The sequence below is a fragment of the Oncorhynchus keta genome, unplaced genomic scaffold (genome assembly GCF_023373465.1).
Source record: "Oncorhynchus keta strain PuntledgeMale-10-30-2019 unplaced genomic scaffold, Oket_V2 Un_contig_3371_pilon_pilon, whole genome shotgun sequence".
Lineage (NCBI taxonomy): Eukaryota > Metazoa > Chordata > Actinopteri > Salmoniformes > Salmonidae > Oncorhynchus > Oncorhynchus keta.
The window spans coordinates 108098-115286 of NW_026287219.1; the positions used below are offsets into that span (position 1 = coordinate 108098).

At 53.0% G+C, this 7189-nt stretch overlaps 1 long non-coding RNA gene across 1 annotated transcript; it reads right to left on the bottom strand.

Moving 5' to 3' along the window:
• Positions 1 to 652: 652 nt before the first annotated feature.
• On the bottom strand, positions 653 to 4031 carry LOC127923911 (uncharacterized). Its single transcript, XR_008116099.1, has 3 exons — positions 3911 to 4031; positions 3331 to 3847; positions 653 to 683 (listed from the first exon to the last, which is right to left on the bottom strand). It is a non-coding gene; the product is annotated as an uncharacterized LOC127923911 (long non-coding RNA).
• Positions 4032 to 7189: the final 3158 nt, after the last annotated feature.

A 7189-nucleotide genomic window follows, 5' to 3' on the forward strand; every position in this document is an offset into this window, starting at 1 on the left:
ATTATTATATTATTAATGTATTATTAATATATTATTAATTAATGTATTTTTGGCCATCATGAAGGTGAAATTAAGATTTTGGCCACTAGATGACAGCAGTGTATGTGCAAAGTTTTAGACTGATCCAATGAACCATTGCATTTATTTTAAAAATGTTGTATCAAGACCGCCCAAATGTGCCTAATTTGTTTATTAATAACTTTTCATGTTCAAAACTGTGCACTTTCCTCAACGAATATCATGGTATTCTTTCACTCTAGTAGCTACTGAAAATTGGCATCTGCTGATTTAAAAATGGCTTTATAAACTAATGTTTTATTCAACTTGGCAAGAAAGTAAAGATTTTTAAGTTTACAATGACAGCCTACCGGGAAACGGTGGTTTAACTGCCTAGTTCAGAGGCAGAATGACATATTTTTACCTTATCAGCTTAAGGATTTGATTGAGCAAACTTTGGTTACTGGCTCAACCCTCTAACCACTAGGCTACCTGCCCCCTACACTCTAACCACTAGGCTACCTGCCCCCCCCTACACTCTAACCACTAGGCTACCTGCCCCCCCCTACACTCTAACCACTAGGCTACCTGCCTCCTCTACACTCTAACCACTAGGCTACCCTGCCTCCTCTACACTCGAACCACTAGGCTACCCTGCCGCCTCTACACTCTAACCACAAGGCTACCTGCCTCCTCTACACTCTAACCACTAGGCTACCTACCGCCTCTACACTCTAACCACTAGGCTACCTACCGCCTCTACACTCTAACCACTAGGCTACCTGCCCCCTCTACACTCTAACCACTAGGCTACCTGCCTCCTCTACACTCTAACCACTAGGCTACCCTGCCACCTCTACACTCTAACCACTAGGCTACCCTGCCTCCTCTACACTCTAACCACTAGGCTACCTGCCTCCTCTACACTCTAACCACTAGGCTACCTGCCTCCTCTACACTCTAACCACTAGGCTACCTACCGCCTCTACACTCTAACCACTAGGCTACCCTGCCTCCTCTACACTCTAACCACTAGGCTTACCTGCCTCCTCTACACTCTAACCACTAGACTACCTGCCTCCTATACACTCTAACCACTAGGCTACCTGCCTCCTCTACACTCTAACCACTAGGCTACCTGCCTCCTCTACACTCTAACCACTAGGCTACCTGCCTCCTCTACACTCTAACCACTAGGCTACCTGCCTCATCTCCACTCTAACCACTAGGCTACCTGCCTCCTCTACACTCTAACCACTAGGCTACCTGCCCCCTCTACACTCTAACCACTAGGCTACCCTGCCACCTCTACACTCTAACCACTAGGCTACCCTGCCTCCTCTACACTCTAACCACTAGGCTACCTGCCTCCTCTACACTCTAACCACTAGGCTACCCTGCCTCCTCTACACTCTAACCACTAGGCTACCCTGCCTCCTCTACACTCTAACCACTAGGCTACCTGCCTCCTCTACACTCTAACCACTAGGCTACCTGCCTCCTCTGCACTCTAACCACTGGGCTACCTGCCTCCTATACACTCTAACCACTAGGCTACCTGCCTCCTCTGCACTCTAACCACTAGGCTACCTGCCTCCTCTACACTCTAACCACTAGGCTACCTGCCTCCTCTACACTCTAACCACTGGGCTACCTGCCACCTCTACACTCTAACCACTGGGCTACCTGCCACCTCTACACTCTAACCACTAGGCTACCCTGCCTCCTCTACACTCTAACCACTGGCTACCTGCCTCCTCTACACTCTAACCACTAGGCTACCTGCCTCCTCTACACTCTAACCACTGGGCTACCTGCCTCCTATACACTCTAACCACTAGGCTACCTGCCACCTCTACACTCTAACCACTAGGCTACCTGCCTCTACCTCTAACCACTAGGCTACCTGCCTCCTATACACTCTAACCACTAGGCTACCTGCCTCCTCTACACTCTAACCACTGGCTACCTGCACTCCTATACACTCTAACCACTAGGCTACCTGCCTCCTCTACACTCTAACCACTAGGCTACCTGCCTCCTCTACACTCTAACCACTGGCTACCTGCCTCCTCTGCCTCTAACCATTGGGCTACCTGCCTCCTCTACACTCTAACCACTAGGCTGCCTCCTCACCTCTAACCACTGCCTGCCTCCTCTACACTCTAACCACTGGGCTACCTGCCTCCTCTACACTCTAACCACTAGGCTACCTGCCTCCTCTACACTCTAACCACTAGGCTGCCTGCCTCCTCTACACTCTAACCACTAGCTACCCTGCCTCCTCTACACTCTAACCACTAGGCTACCCTGCCTCCTCTACCTCTAACCACTAGGCTACCCTGCCTCCTCTACACTCTAACCACTAGGCTACCCTGCCTCCTCTACTCTAACCACTAGGCTACCCTGCCTCCTCTACACTCTAACCACTAGGCTACCCTGCCTCCTCTACACTCTAACCACTAGACTAGGCTGCCTCCTATACACTCTAACCACTAGGCTACCTGCCTCCTATACTCTCAACCACTGGGCTACCTGCCACCTCTACACTCTAACCACTAGGCTACCTGCCTCCTATACCTCTAACCACTAGGCTACCCTGCCTCCTCTACACTCTAACCACTAGGCTACCCTGCCACCTCTACACTCTAACCACTAGGCTACCCTGCCACCTCTACACTCTAACCACTAGGCTGCCCTGCCACCTCTACACTCTAACCACTAGAGGCTGCCTGCCTCCTCTAGCTCTCTAACCACTAGGCTACCTGCCTCTCTACCTCTAACCACTAGGCTGCCAGCCATCCTCTGCACTCTAACCACTAGGCTACCTGCCTCCTCTGCACTCTAACCACTGGCTACCTGCCTCCTCTCCTCTAACCACTCTACCTGACCCCTCTACACTCTAACCACTAGGCTACCTGCCTCCTCTACGCTCTAACCACTAGGCTACCTGCCTCCTCTGCACTCTAACCGTTGGGCTACCTGCCTCCTCTACACTCTAACCACTGGCTACCTGCCTCCTCTACACTCTAACCACTGGGCTACCCTGCCTCCTCTACACTCTAACCACTAGGCTACCCTGCCTCCTCTGCCTATCTAACCACTCTGCATGCCTCCTCTCTCAACCACTGGGCTGCCTGCCTCCTCTGCACTCTAACCACTAGGCTACCCTGCCTCCTCTACACTCTAACCACTAGGCTACCCTGCCTCATCTGCACTCTAACCACTAGGCTACCCTGCCTCCTCTACACTCTAACCACTAGGCTACCTGCCTCCTATACACTCTAACCACTAGGCTACCCTGCCTCCTCTACACTCTAACCACTAGGCTACCTGCCTCCTCTACACTCTAACCACTAGGCTACCTGCCTCCTCTACACTCTAACCACTAGGCTACCTGCCGCCTCTACACTCTAACCACTAGGCTACCTGCCTCCTCTACACTCTAACCACTAGGCTACCTGCCTCCTCTACACTCTAACCACTAGGCTACCCTGCCTCCTCTACACTCTAACCACTAGGCTACCTGCCTCCTCTACACTCTAACCACTAGGCTACCTGCCTCCTCTACACTCTAACCACTAGGCTACCTGCCACCTCTACACTCTAACCACTAGGCTACCTGCCTCCTCTACACTCTAACCACTAGGCTACCTGCCTCCTCTACACTCTAACCACTAGGCTACCTGCCTCCTCTACACTCTAACCACTAGGCTACCCTGCCTCCTCTACACTCTAACCACTAGGCTACCTGCCTCCTCTACACTCTAACCACTAGGCTACCCTGCCTCCTCTACACTCTAACCACTAGGCTACCCTGCCTCCTCTACACTCTAACCACTAGGCTACCCTGCCACCTCTACACTCTAACCACTAGACTACCTGCCCCTCTACACTCTAACCACTAGGCTACCTGCCACCTCTACACTCTAACCACTAGGCTACCCTGCCTCCTCTACACTCTAACCACTAGGCTACCTGCCGCCTCTACACTCTAACCACTAGGCTACCCTGCCTCCTCTACACTCTAACCACTAGGCTACCTGCCACCTCTACACTCTAACCACTAGGCTACCCTGCCTCCTCTACACTCTAACCACTAGGCTACCCTGCCGCCTCTACACTCTAACCACTAGGCTACCCTGCCTCCTCTACACTCTAACCACTAGGCTACCTGCCTCCTCTACACTCTAACCACTAGGCTACCTGCCTCCTCTACACTCTAACCACTAGGCTACCTGCCTCCTCTACACTCTAACCACTAGGCTACCTGCCACCTCTACACTCTAACCACTAGGCTACCTGCCGCCCCTACACTCTAACCACTAGGCTACCTGCCTCCTCTACACTCTAACCACTAGGCTACCTGCCCCCCTACACTCTAACCACTAGGCTACCTGCCTCTACACTCTAACCACTAGGCTACCTGCCTCCTCTACACTCTAACCACTAGGCTACCTGCCTCCTCTACACTCTAACCACTAGGCTACCTGCCTCCTCTACACTCTAACCACTAGGCTACCCTGCCGCCTCTACACTCTAACCACTAGGCTACCCTGCCGCCTCTACACTCTAACCACTAGGCTACCTGCCTCCTCTACACTCTAACCACTAGGCTACCCTGCCACCTCTACACTCTAACCACTAGGCTACCCTGCCGCCTCTACACTCTAACCACTAGGCTACCTGCCTCCTCTACACTCTAACCACTAGGCTACCTGCCGCCTCTACACTCTAACCACTAGGCTACCCTGCCCCTCTACACTCTAACCACTAGGCTACCTGCCTCCTCTACACTCTAACCACTAGGCTACCCTGCCTCCTCTACACTCTAACCACTAGGCTACCCTGCCGCCTCTACACTCTAACCACTAGGCTACCTGCCGTCCTCTACACTCTAACCACTAGGCTACCCTGCCACCTCTACACTCTAACCACTAGGCTACCCTGCCTCCTCTACACTCTAACCACTAGGATACCTGCCTCCTCTACACTCTAACCACTAGGCTACCTGCCTCCTCTACACTCGAACCACTAGGCTACCCTGCCGCCTCTACACTCTAACCACTAGGCTACCCTGCCGCCTCTACACTCTAGCCACTAGGATACCTGCCTCCTCTACACTCTAACCACTAGGCTACCCTGCCGCCTCTACACTCTAACCACTAGGATACCTGCCTCCTCTACACTCTAACCACTAGGCTACCCTGCCTCCTCTACACTCTAACCACTAGGCTACCTGCCTCCTCTACACTCTAACCACTAGGGCTACCCTGCCTCCTCTACACTCTAACCACTAGGCTACCTGCCTCCTCTACACTCTAACCACTAGGCTACCCTGCCTCCTCTACACTCTAACCACTAGGCTACCTGCCTCCTCTACACTTCTAACCACTAGGCTACCCTGCCTCCTCTACACTCTAACCACTAGGCTACCTGCCACCTCTACACTCTAACCACTAGGCTACCCTGCCTCTCTACACTCTAACCACTAGGCTACCTGCCTCCTCTACACTCTAACCACTAGGCTACCTGCCTCCTCTACACTCTAACCACTAGGCTACCCTGCCTCCTCTACACTCTAACCACTAGGCTACCCTACCTCCTCTACACTCTAACCACTAGGCTACCCTGCCTCCTCTACACTCTAACCACTAGGCTACCTGCCTCCTCTACACTCTAACCACTAGGCTACCTGCCACCTCTACACTCTAACCACTAGGCTACCTGCCGCCTCTACACTCTAACCACTAGGCTACCTGCCACCTCTACACTCTAACCACTAGGCTACCCTGCCCCTCTACACTCTAACCACTAGGCTACCCTGCCTCTCTACACTCTAACCACTAGGCTACCCTGCCTCCTCTACACTCTAACCACTAGGCTACCCTGCCACCTCTACACTCTAACCACTAGGCTACCCTGCCTCCTCTACACTCTAACCACTAGGCTACCCTGCCTCCTCTACACTCTAACCACTAGGCTACCCTGCCTCCTCTACACTCTAACCACTAGGCTACCCTGCCTCCTCTACACTCTAACCACTAGGCTACCCTGCCTCCTCTACACTCTAACCACTAGGCTACCTGCCTCCTCTACACTCTAACCACTAGGCTACCCTGCCACCTCTACACTCTAACCACTAGGCTACCTGCCACCTCTACACTCTAACCACTAGGCTACCCTGCCTCCTCTACACTCTAACCACTAGGCCACCCTGCCGCCTCTACACTCTAACCACTAGTCTACCTGTCCCCCCTACACTCTAACCACTAGGCTACCCTGCCGCCTCTACACTCTAACCACTAGGCTATCTGCAGCCTCTACACTCTAACCACTAGGCTACCTGCCTCCTCTACACTCTAACCACTAGGCTACCCTGCCTCCTCTACACTCTAACCACTAGGCTACCCTGCCGCCTCTACACTCTAACCACTAGGCTACCCTGCCTCCTCTACACTCTAACCACTAGGCTACCCTGCCTACCTCTACACTCTAACCACTAGGCTACCCTGCCCCTCTACACTCTAACCACTAGGCTACCCTGCCTCCTCTACACTCTAACCACTAGGCTACCCTGCCTCCTCTACACTCTAACCACTAGGCTACCCTGCCGCCTCTACACTCTAACCACTAGGCTACCTGCCTCCTCTACACTCTAACCACTAGGCTACCCTGCCCCCTACACTCTAACCACTAGGCTACCTTGCCACCTCTACACTCTAACCACTAGGCTACCTGCCTCCTCTACACTCTAACCACTAGGCTACCTGCCTCCTCTACACTCTAACCACTAGGCTACCTACCGCCTCTACACTCTCAACCACTAGGCTACCCTGCCTCCTCTACACTCTAACCACTAGGGCTACCCTGCCGCCTCTACACTCTAACCACTAGGCTACCCTGCCTCCTCTACACTCTAACCACTAGGCTACCCTGCCTGCCTCTACACTCTAACCACTAGGCTACCCTGCCTCCTCTACACTCTAACCACTAGGCTACCCTGCCTCCTCTACACTCTAACCACTAGGCTACCCTGCCTCCTCTACACTCTAACCACTAGGCTACCCTGCCTCCTCTACACTCTAACCACTAGGCTACCCTGCCTCCTCTACACTCTAACCACTAGGCTACTCCTGCCTCCTCTACACTCTAACCACTAGGCTACCTGCCTCCTATACACTCTAACCAC